The sequence below is a fragment of the Ictidomys tridecemlineatus genome, chromosome 2 (assembly GCF_052094955.1).
Source record: "Ictidomys tridecemlineatus isolate mIctTri1 chromosome 2, mIctTri1.hap1, whole genome shotgun sequence".
Classification (NCBI taxonomy): domain Eukaryota; kingdom Metazoa; phylum Chordata; class Mammalia; order Rodentia; family Sciuridae; genus Ictidomys; species Ictidomys tridecemlineatus.
The window spans coordinates 26,705,823-26,717,737 of NC_135478.1; the positions used below are offsets into that span (position 1 = coordinate 26,705,823).

At 34.4% G+C, this 11,915-nt stretch overlaps 1 non-coding gene across 1 annotated transcript; it reads left to right on the forward strand.

Moving 5' to 3' along the window:
* Nucleotides 1-1,761: 1,761 nt before the first annotated feature.
* On the forward strand, nucleotides 1,762-1,868 carry LOC120892167 (U6 spliceosomal RNA). The gene has a single exon (XR_005736818.1). It is a non-coding gene; the product is annotated as a U6 spliceosomal RNA (small nuclear RNA).
* Nucleotides 1,869-11,915: the final 10,047 nt, after the last annotated feature.

Consider the following 11,915-nt stretch of genomic DNA (forward strand, 5'->3'; position numbering starts at 1 on the left):
ATTTGGTAAAGGGAAACTGTATTTTTGCTCCACAGTAGGTGCAAGAAAGATTGTGTGATAGCCCAGGTGATTTACATGAAGACCCTTAGAACTTCAATATTATTAATGTGTGCCTCTGTAAGTTACCTAGTGATCACTCCAGCTTACAATTGTTATTTAAAAATATCCTGTGGTGGAAATTTATTCATGGCTATCTATTTAAAGGAATTAAAAAGGAACAATTAAGAAGTGCTGATAGAGTTGTATACAAAAATGCTATGGGAATAAGATGAAAAAGAAAGGAAGGAAGGTTTTACCTAGGCTTTAAAATACAACAAAAGTTGTGTGTGACAAGGTTAAAAATATATAAATAAATAAATAAATAGAGAAATAAAACGGAGTAGAGTCATTGAGGTAGACAAGTTGTTTGTAATGCCCTGATTATGTGTTCACAGTTGGAGGTGTGTAGACAGTTAGGTCTGAAGCCTTCTGTTCTAGTCTTTGGGTTGTGTCCTGAAGATGATGAAGAATCATGCAGAGAAGTGGCATGATCAAATATGCATTTTAAAAAGATTTTTGGAAAAAAGCACCTGTAAAATTGATAAATATTCATGAAGTAAGTAAATAAATAATTGGAAGAATAAAAGCAAAAACAGAGAGTACAAAGCTAGGAGGTTATTAAAATTTTTCAAGGAAGAGATGTGGGGAGCTGGAAAAACATTCTCCAAAATACATAGATTTATACATCATGAGATATCTCTCCAATCTTTAGTGGCCTTGAGTCAGCAATGGAATAAGTTGGCCAATAACAAGTTCTTCCATATTCTAGCCTTTATAAGAAGAAAACCTACAACTTAAGAAACAAAAATAAACAGTGAAAGAAGGTAGTCTCTTGATTCTAACTGTAAAAATATGAGATATCATTTACTTTTCTGTCCAAATGTTTGATAAGATTTATTGCCAATATTGTCTGCTCCAAGATTGGCCCAATGCAACAAAGAACTAGTGGTATTGCTCTTTGCAGTAAATTATATAATCACAGTAACCTTGGCTCAGAGCAGCTACATATTATTGAGTTATAGGTTCTAGGCTGATATTTCTAAGAATCAAAAGGTCATAGAATTACTCATATATGGCAATATGAAGTAGAGTTGCACTCTCATTTTTTTTTTACCCTCGTGAATACATCTAGCATAAAGTCTAGAGGAAAGTCATTTGACTGCATTTTACATTTGGTGGAGATAAAGAGGGACCATCCTGATTAAGATAAGCGATGGCAATATTTATTTTCCATTATAATCAGTGCTTCCCATTATTATATTTAAACAGCATGCTGATAACATTAGTTTTGAAGGTTGCAGTATGTTTTCTCCCACATACTGGCATTTCCATAGGCAAATTATTTAACCCCGCTGAGTCCCACTTCCTTAAGTTGTAAAAGGAGGATAATAATACTTGCAGCATAGTTAAGAGGATTAGAGGTTGTTTTTCATGCTAAGCAAAGTTCCTAGTGTAGAACTCCTATTATTCAGGCATTAAATATTAAATCTTGCAGAAAGAATTTGTAAAGTGAGATTCCATTTTTTTTTGAAAGATAGGTATAACATGTTGTGCTGGACTGCCTCTAACAAGTGCCATCTCGTGTTATTCCTGTGCTACCCTTATATGTAAACTAACTGAGTTACTTGCTTATAACTAAGAATAGAATATAATGAAAGTGGCCATGTGGCAATGCATAACTAGTAAATGGGTATATAAGAATGTGCTTGAAAAAAAGATCTGGTGCTTGGCTTGGCAACACATATACTAAAATTGTAATGATACAGAGAAGATTAGCATGGCCCCTGGGCAATGATGACATGCAAATTTGAGAAGCATTCCATAATTTTAGTGGATGCTGATTCATAATGGTGGGGGGGGCATGAGAAAAATGGAGAAACATTGGGCAAAGGGGAGAGAGGAATGGGGAGGGGGAATGGGAGCAGAAAAGATAGTGGAATGAGATGGATATCATTACCCTAGGAACATGTATGATTGCACATATGGTGCGATGCTACATCGTGTACAACCAGAGAAATGAAAAGTTGTGCTGCAATTATGTGCAATGAATCAAAATGCATTCTGCTGTCATATATACCTGATTAAAATGAATTAATTAACAAAAAAAAGATTCTGAGCTTGTCCATTCATACAATGGAAAATATGTAGTATGTGTAAATTGGAATAGAATACAGCAATCAAATGCAATAAAAAAAAGAATATTAAATCTTGAATAGTGATGTGAATGACATAAATGTAGTATTGCACAGAAGATCAAGGCAACTGATAACAAGCAGGAAGGGCCTTTTACATAAATGTCAAAAACATGCAAAATTATACTGTTTAGGGATAGTGTTCAGGGTATATTGGAAGTAAACAAAAAGGTAATTATGCTACTAGTTAATATTATGCCAGAACTTCCAATAAGCCCAACAAAGGTCACCAGTGTCTTTTGAGGAATACATTTATTCATTTTCCTAGACACAACTGATTTGATCTCAGATGAGTTACAAACCTAATTATTTATGCTAATTTGTATAATCAAGAAGGAAAACTAAACAAAAACTGATAAAAAAAAACTATGTTTTTCTCACTGGTACAAAAGACAACATTGAAAGTTATACTTTTTTATTATACATAAGTTATATAAAAGGTATTGTCACATATCTATGTTATGGATCTTACTTATAAACAATGATCATGTCAAAAATAACACATTTCAAGGTACATTTTGCCAGCTGTGTGTCTATTCAGGAAGGTGGGTGGGGACGTTCATGTGAAGAGGTGAAGAATACCACTCCCTGGAAGTCCAGGAACATCAATGGATTGGGGGAATCCCAGATATAGGTGCCATAAGTGAACCTTAAGGACAGTGACCTGCTTAGCTCATGGTACTGATATCAGAATGAAGGAACAGATATTGCCATTAGAATATTCCTGAATGAAAGAAATCTTCAAGAATGAACAAAAAAATTAAACAAACAAAAACAGAGCTAGGGGTTTTACACAACTTCTAGGGAGAAGCCAGCTCTCCTACCTAGATATCATTTTACCTTATGGATTTTAGGTTTGTTAATTAACATTTTTCATTGCAATTGAGAAAATGAATAGGGACAACGAGGTAGAAAACGTGATACAGAAGGGACAACACTGAATCACGATCACCATGAAATTTTGCTTTTGAATATTTTCTCCATAAGAAAAACAAGTATTTAGAAAAAAATGATATCAATGGCTTTAGAAATATTTTGGTAAGTGGTAAGTATTGTTGTTCATGTATGCTATAATAAATTGTGTATATATAATTTTATGGCTGTGTAGGAAATAATTAACTAACGTAGGAATTGGCTGGTAAAGTTAAACTTATTTTCATGTACTTATTTACCAACCACATATCTGATTCAGTGAAATATCCATGTCTCTTGCCTGTATTCTAATTGGATGATTTGCTTTTCAATGATAACTTTTGAGTCTTTTATACATATTGTAGATAAGTACTTCGTTAGGTATGTGGTTTATAAATATTTTCTCCCAAGGTATACTTTATCTTTATTTTCTTAAATAATCTTTTTTCAGAGAAAAAAAATATTTCACTTTGATATAGTCTAATATACCAAATTTTTATTTTATGAATCATGCTTTGGGCATCTTAAGAAAGCTTCACTAAGCTGTATGTCCTAGAGACTTTTATGTTTTCTTTTACAAGTTGTAAACTTTTACATTTTATATTTAAATCTATAAATTAATCTATTTGAGTTCATTTTTATAGCAACTGTGAGATTTGTAAAAAAGATTCATTACTTTTGGCTATAGATACATGCCATGGTCTGAATATAGATGTCCCTTCAAAATTCATATATTGAAACATAATTACCAAGGCAATAATATTACATGGTGGGTCTTCTAGGAATGACTAGGTCACAAGGGCTCTGCCATGGTGAATGGTATAAATGTCCTTATTAAAGAGGCCTAAGGGAGCTGGTCTGTCTTCCAGCATGTGAGCACATGTAGAAAGTACAATATATAAGGAACATGAAATCTGTTGGTGGACTTGCTCATGAACTCCTCAGCCTCCAGAACTGCAATAAATAAATAAATAAATAAATAAATAAAATTTATATTATTTATAACTTATCCAGTCTAAGTTATTTTGTTATCTCAGCCCTAGCAAACCAAGAGCTTCAACACCATTCACCCAAGAAGCTCTCCTTCCAGCATTTGATTGTTTCTGGGTATTTGGTGAAAATCAGTTCACTGTACAGCACATGTTTTCATCAACTGATGACTATAAACACAATATGGTATAGCTACACAATGGAATATTATTTGACCATAAAAAATATGAAATATATACTACAAGTTGGATGGACCTTGAAAGCCTTATACTAATTGAAAGAAACCAATCATAGAAGATCACATTCTGTTTATGCAAGGTGTCCAGATGCGAGAAATCTATAGAGACAGCATGAAGATTAGTGGCTGATTAGGAGTGAGGGATAGGGGTAGGGAGTCTGTATGTGTGTGTGTGTGTGTGTGTGTGTGTGTGTGTGTGTGTGTGTGTATGCACGCGCGCACATGCGTGCGCGTGTATGTGTGTGTGGGGGTATAGGAAAGTGCATGAGGTTTATTTTTTAAATATTTTAAATGTTTTTAAATTGATTGTGGTGATGATTTTACATATTTATGTGTATAATTTAATGGGTCTGTTGCTGAATATGGCACTCTATTTCAATGAAGCTATTGAACAAAAACAACAACAACAGTTATCCAGATATCCATGTAGCATGGAGCTACTTCTGCGTACTCTATTCCTTTCCATTGATCAAAGCATCTTAACTTTACAACCACAATGGCTTGATCCAACTCCATAAGAAATTTTGGAATCAGGTAGCAGTATTCCTCTTAATATATTCTTTTTTGGGGGGAAATTTTATTATTTTACCTTCTTTGCTTATCCATTTAAATTTTAGAATTATCTTGTCTCTATGGCGAATAAAATAATGAGGAGATGTCATAGCAATTGTGTCAAATCTGTGTATTAATTTAGGGAGAACTGACATATTAAGCAGATTGATATTTCCAATCCTTGGACACAACATCTCTTCTTTAATTTATATTCTTATTTTTAAATCAGCATTTTTTTGTGGGGAAAAAGTTACTGGGGATTGAACTGAGGGGCACTTAACACCGAGCTACATCCCCAGCCCTATTTTATATTTTATTTAGAGACAGGGTCTCACGGAGTTGCTTAGGGCCTCTCCATTGCTGAGGCTAAACTCACGATCCTCCTGCCTTGGCCTCCTGAGCCACTGGGATTACAGGTATGCACCACTGCACCCCACACTAAATCAGCATTTTTTAAGTTTTCACCTCACAAGTAAGGTATAGGCTTTATTATATTTACACCTAGAAGTATCATTTTTGAAGCGATCATAGGTGATGTCATGTTTAACTTTAGTTCCCACAAGTTCATTGCTGGTATACTCATGTGCTTTCACATAATGTTTTGGTCAATGATAGATCACATGCATAGCAGTGGTCCTCTAGAGCTGGAAAATTCCTATCGCCTAGTGACCATGTCAGCATCATAATGTCCCAGCACAATCCATTATTCATGTGGTCATGGTATTGCTGGTGTAAACCAAACTAGTGACTACCAGTCATAAAATAAAGCAGTAGTTGCATATAGAACATAATACCTGAAAATAGTAAACTATTGTGCTACAAGTTTATGAATTTACTGTACTATTCATTGTTATTTTAAAGTGTAATGTCACTACTTATTTTTTTAAAAAATGTTCACTCTTAAGCCATGCACCATGTTATTCTGGCAGCATCCTCATACATCTCATGTTTTTGGGTCTCCTGATTGCCTCAGAAGGCCTTGTCAGAGGATTGACCTGTACCATCTAGGTTTATATATACTTTGTGATGTTTGCACATGATGAAATTGTCTAAGGGTACATTTTCCAGAATATATCTTTGTCATTAATCAATACATGACCACATAAAGAAATATAGCTAATTTTTGAATTTTAATCTTGTGTTGTATGAACTCAGTGAATACACTTACAGCTCTATGAGGATGTTTTATATATTCTTTAGGATATTTTACAAGGACAATTATGTCATCTCTAAAAAGGGCAATTTTTTTTACCCCATTTTGATCCACATGCCTTTTTTTAATTTTCATGTCTTGTGGTGTTGTCTAGAACTGCATATATGTCCATTGGTTCTGTTTTTCTGGAGAGCACTGAATATTACTACCATCTATCTCTTTTTGGTCTGCTTTATTTTCTAGAAATGCCTGAAAATTACAGTGGCATAAAAAAAGGATATCTCCAAGAAAATGATCTCTCTTTGCTTATGTCAATCAACTAATAGAAACACTATCATTTTACCTCTTCTTCCCATATCATGTGGCCCAAATATTTTCCTACACTAGAGAAATTGGAAGTAAACTACAAGGACTCAAGAGTTTCTGAACAAATTATTTACATGAAGCAAATTGACATGCTGAAACTATAATATCCTTCTACAAACATGGGGAAGAGTCATGTCCAAAATGCAAATGGACCAAAAAGGGTTAAGTGTGAGCCCAGCAGCAAATATATGGCAAGAGGAAGTCCAATAGAACAAAGTTGCTTTTTGTTCTTTTTATTTTATGTTAAGTGTTACAGCCAGATGATGGATCAGAAGAAGTTCAATGAATGACTCAGAGCAAGATGCTGATTTTTACCATATGAACTGGTATCCATGAAGGGTGGTACTCAGTTGATATCTCTTGATCTCTGTCAATGTATTCTTGAGGACCAAAAAATTAAAATGGTGTTTGAGAAGCCTCCACCATTTTATATCTTTCCTTGACTTCCTCCCGCCACTTCCATTTTGCTTACTTCCATTTTACAGTAACTTTTGGAGAGGCTACAGTGAGAAAAGATGTTGTTGAAGTTGACAAGACAGAACATAAGTTTACCTTTGAAGATAGGCTTCTGCCTCCAAATATGGATTCTCAGTCCTTCGTAATACCTGGGGGCAGTTTGGGACATCCTCTACATGTGCCAGAATTTACCACTGGAACAGAGTACATAAGTTACCTTAAAAAAAAAAAAAGTCATTAACAGTGGGTCTAGCCAAAGACGGATGTGTCAAAGGCAAAGACGTTGTGGCTGGGGAAAGTTGGATAATGCAGGGTAGCAGCCACCTGTTTTCAAATCCAAGGGCTTATCATCCTTTATGTTATATACAGATCTGTGAACCCAATAAAATCTAATTTTTATTCCAATTTTCATGGTTTTGTTTCTACTCTGTTACTTCACCTGTATGGAGTCTACCCAATATTAATCCTGAATAAGAAAATGGTTTCTCTCTCTCTCTCTCTCTCTCTCTCTCTCTCTCTCTCTCTCTCTCCATTTATATGTATATACATTAATATTAGAGTACCTGCAATGATGTGTTAATTAAAATTAAGTCCCTTTTTCATTGATATGCATATACACATATAAATGAAGATATGTGCATGTGTGTGTATATATATATATATTTATGCTTTGATGTATACCTATCTGAATATATATATGTACCCATGTGACTATATAAAAGCACATATAGATATGTAGAAATAGATGCACATTTATTCCTCTTTCTTTTCTTTCCCTCTGTCTTTTACTTAATGGCAAGACTTCATGCCTACTTAACTATGGACTCCTAAAGCAATGTGCTTCTGTCTTCAGTATTTTGTAAAATCAATAGCAAAATCACTAAAAATAGCCTCCCCACTTTCTATCTGCCTCCTGGGTCCTTTCAGCACAAAATGGCTGTTAATGAATCTTATAAAGGGCTTAGTGAACATTAATATTAGACTACCTGCAATGATGTGTTAATTAAAATTAAGTCCCTTTTTCATTTAAGATGTGATAGGAAAGAAAATTTGACACAGGCAAAAACATCACTGTGAATTTTAATTAAAAGAAATTTAGGAGTGGGTACATTTCATATAATCACGATTGTTCAGACATCCTGTAGACAGAATACTTCCTTGATTTGATCAGAAACAGCACATTAGAGTTGAAAGTGACTACATGTCAGAGAGAAATCTCTTGCTTCCTGATAGCAACATAGCAGTGTCACTATAATTATGAGTTTTAATATTTAAAATTTGTTGATTTCATATTTGCCTGCATGTATGATAACCAAAATTAATTAATTTTAAATTATACACACCAATTACAACATCAGATTCATTTTCAAACATATTATTCCTCGCTGATTATGTATCCTGTAAGATTGCTTTAATTTTTAATTTTGTACTTTAAAGTCAAATAATAATATGTATTTCTAATTAAGCTCGCTTACATATCTCACTGCTGATTAAACCATGCTTTAATATTTTATGACACCAGCCATCTTTAATTCCTCTGCTTTGGTAGCTTTTGCCTCTCTGCTTGTTTTTTTCCTGTCTCATATATACTGATGTGACATCTAAGAGCATTTTGTTCCTAATTCTGTTTTACAGTAATGAAAAGCTTCTAGATTTTTTGGTCTAAAAATAAGGAAGAAGTAGCGGATAAAACATCTTAGAGAAGATGAGGGAATTTTATTAGACTGTGCCACATAAAAGTGTTTTTTAATAGGTTTTCCTAAGCTTCCTTGTAGTTTGCAGAGAGCTAAACATTTTATTTACAAAAGTTATATAGCTGAATCTTGCAGAAATCCAATATAAATATTGTTGACCTCAACAGAAACAGTTCTCACACTTATAAGCTGATCTTCCCTTTTGCCATGAGAACTATAAGATAATAAAGTGGAATTAACATTGGGTGAGTATTTTTCACATGCAGAGCTTCACAATGATTATTTTATTGTGTGCATTATGAAGCACCACAGCTGAGAGACCAGACTAAGGACAAGAATGGTTAAGATAAAGTGTGCCAGGGCATGTACTGGTTCTAAGGAGCAAAGCCAGGAAGCCAGCTCCATTCCATTCTGTTGGAGCTCCACCCTGCCTTCCTCCTTCTCAAATAATTAACCATCCTAACTTATTTAAAAAGGTAACTGGAGATTTAAAAGACACTGGGCATGAATTCAATGCTTTGTAATATATTGTTGAAAATTCTTTGGACACTATGTTATGGGAGGTGGGCTACGCAACTCCAAGTCTTCTAACTTTTTCTTCCATTTCCCTGTCTCCCTTTCTGTAGTACTCAGAAATCACCTTTAGTCCTGAGAGTGAGGAAAGGAAGAGCAATCATGGGTGAGAGGAAGGAGGTCCAAGGCCTTCTTTAAACTTGCCCTGATTATACAATTTCCCACCACAAATTATCCTTTATAACAGACTTAAAACAGTAATAAGGTGACTTTTAAATAATTAAAAGTGAAAAAGTATATGGAACTTCTTTACATTAATATAATAAGAAGATGAAAAAAATAAAACAATGAAAAAGTAAAATGTCAGTGCTTAGGTGGTAGTATAATTAGGAAAACACAGCAGAGTGATCTGCCATTAAAAGAAATGAAAGAAAAATGATTTTAAAAAAATAAAAACACGTAAGATGTCTAAGGCATCTCAGTCCATTGTTTCAAAATATGGGAATGAGTTATCAGGAACCAATTCAATTAGGGTACAAAATGTAGATAATATTTATTTTTAAAATAAATTAAAAGCAGGCTACATCGAAACAAAATCTGTGTGCATCAAATGATACTATAAATTGAAAATATAGCTTATAGAATGAAAGAAATATCTGCAAATCAGGTTTTCAGATTATATATCTGAAAGGGATTTAGAATCTTGATTATTTAAAGAACACATATGACTCAAGAACAAAAAGACCAACAACTCATTTTAAAAATGAGCAAAGACCTTAAATAGACATTTCCCTAAAGAGGATATACACATGGCCAACAAGCACATGGAAAGGTGCTTAACATAATTTGTCATTAGAGAAATACAAGAAAAACTACAATGAAGCCAGGAGAGGTGGCACATGCCTGTACTCCCAGCAACTCAGGAGGCTGAAGCAGAAGAAGCATGAGTTCAAAGCCAGTTGCAGCAAAAGCAAGGCACTAAGAAACTTGCTGAGACCCAGTCTCTAATAAAATACAAAAAAAAAAAAAATAGGGCTGGGGATGTGGCTCAATGGTTGAGTGTCCCTGAATTCAATCCTTGTTGCCCCCATCCCCCCAGAAAAAAAAAAGACTAGGAAGAAATAATAAAATACTTCTGCATACCATCTAGGATGGTGATAATTATTTTTTTTAAAAAAGGAAAAAAAATGTTTATAAAGATGTAGAGAAAATAAAAACTTGTATATTATTGGTGGGAATGTAAAATGGTACAGCTATTATGGAAAACAGCTTGACAGTTCTTCAAGAAGTTAAGTATTAGGATTACTAGGTGGCCCAACCATTCCACACCCACATGAACTGAAAATAGAAAATCTTTGAAAAAAGAACTTATAAATTTTTCAGAGAGTTCAAGAGAATATGAATTTCCATTAAATCAGCAGTTTTTGTTAGACCACTTTCTTCATAAGATCCAGAAACCTTACTGGATTTCTAGTCTGATTCACTGGGGGAGCTCATCTGGGGAGTCTGGGCTAAAGAGAAGGATCCACTCTTCTCTTCCTGGGGTCAAGGATAAGCAATGGGGTACTCAGGGAGGGGGTAAGTGTAGGAAAGTACCAAATTGGGGGGAGAAAAGGGTCATTGAGTTGTGCACCATGAGTCCTCCACATGGAGGTACCTGAACTCTTCAGAGGGAAACAGGCATTTATAAGAGCCTCCGAGAGTCCTGAGCTACAATTCCTTTGGAGACTGCAATGTATGGGCTTTTCCCTGTTTCTGATGTGGAAGTGGCAGCTTTGCCCCATGAACTTTGACTTTCTCACTGCCTGTGATTGGGCCTGAAAGATCACACATGGGATTTTTGGTCAGGAGCTGGATTCCTGACTTATACCAAAAAGGTTTTTGCATATTTATTTCCTTTTATCTCGTGGTACTTTCTCAGATTTCAAAATGCTTTCATATTTGTTTTCATACTGAATTCTCACAACAACATGAGACTCTTACCATTTTTAATATGAGGAAAATTTCAAGGTTAAATGACTTACTCTTGGCCACGATAGCAGGAAACGGATAAAACAGATCTAAAATAAAGGGTTTTTTTTTTTTTTTTTTGACAGCAAGTTCATTGCTTTTTGAGAACACCCCATAGCACACAGGCATAAATTCTTCTTTTGTTTAAGGCAGCCTATAATATTCAGGAAACAAATACCATGAATAAAAATACTTTAGATTCTGATTCTTAAGGGAAACTTTGACCATTTGTTCTTTCCTTTTACTTTTAGAGTCTTTAGAGTTTAGTTAGGTTGAATCCCACCTGCTAAGAGCAGCTGTTTCACTATCATATTGCAGAAGCACTAGAGAGACTTAAGTGGCTTTCTTAAGAAACCCAGCAAGATGAGATCAGACATAAGGTATTATTAGGATTGCTTTACATTTGCATTAACCTGCTGACTTTCAGCTGCTGTACAATTTTGGGAAAATCATGATGTTTGATTTGAGACAAGTAACAGAACTGAACTGCATGTTTGTTACTAAAACTTTGAACGTCTTACTTTCTGAAATATATTTTGAATGTGCATCACCAGGACCTAACCTACAGTAAACTGGAGTGTCTAATAAAGCTGGCTGGGCTATCCCTGGAACTCATAGTTCTAAGAGTGATATGACTCAGGTTTCAGAACTGATGCAGTGTCTAAACATGGTACATTAACAGCAATCCAGAGAGCGTTGGATTTTATTCAAAGTCAAAAGATAGTTATCTTTCAATGACTAATTCTATGGGTTCAACTTACTGGGTTAAGATATCTGGATATTATTTAAAATATTATTTC